The sequence below is a fragment of the Pteropus vampyrus genome, unplaced genomic scaffold (genome assembly GCF_000151845.1).
Source record: "Pteropus vampyrus isolate Shadow unplaced genomic scaffold, Pvam_2.0 Scaffold881, whole genome shotgun sequence".
Classification (NCBI taxonomy): Eukaryota; Metazoa; Chordata; class Mammalia; order Chiroptera; family Pteropodidae; genus Pteropus; species Pteropus vampyrus.
The window spans coordinates 19,742-20,193 of record NW_011889662.1 but is presented as its reverse complement, the minus strand read 5'-3'; the positions used below and the strand labels follow the sequence as shown (position 1 = coordinate 20,193).

Below are 452 nucleotides of genomic sequence, written 5' to 3'. Positions count from 1 at the left end.
AGGAAAGTGTTCTTACTGCTTGTCTTCAGAGAAGAGGGAGGAGAGAGCTTCAAACCATCGTCTCATTCTTCAGCCAGGACTAGGAGAAAAGAGCCTGCAAGCAATGCACTATGTGTTGGTAGCTCCTGAAGGGAAGGAAAGCAGATGGCTTTGCGGGAGCTGATAGACAGAATGAATAAAACCATGGAGGTCTTGGAAAAAGATGTGGGGCAGAGAAACAGAAATTTCCATGAAGGTTTCCCTCCCGTCCTCAAATTTAGCTTCACCCCACGTAGACCTTTATCTTTGAACTGGTATTATTCCTTAGTAGGATCCAAATAACCACTGGATGACCATGTTCCTTGAACACGAGGCTAAGCTTGGCCATGAGCAGGTCTATTTCTCTTTCTGCAGCTGAAGAAGAATGAAATATTTTTCCTGGGAGAACCACAGCGCTGTGTCTGAGTTCGTTC

The 452-nt window shown here is 45.4% G+C and overlaps 1 protein-coding gene across 1 annotated transcript in view; it reads left to right on the top strand.

Annotated features, from left to right (window-relative positions):
- Nucleotides 1-452, top strand: part of LOC105309841 (olfactory receptor 2D3-like) — a 7,035-nt gene that overhangs the window by 3,735 nt on the left and 2,848 nt on the right. The gene's annotated exons all lie outside the window — the stretch shown is intronic.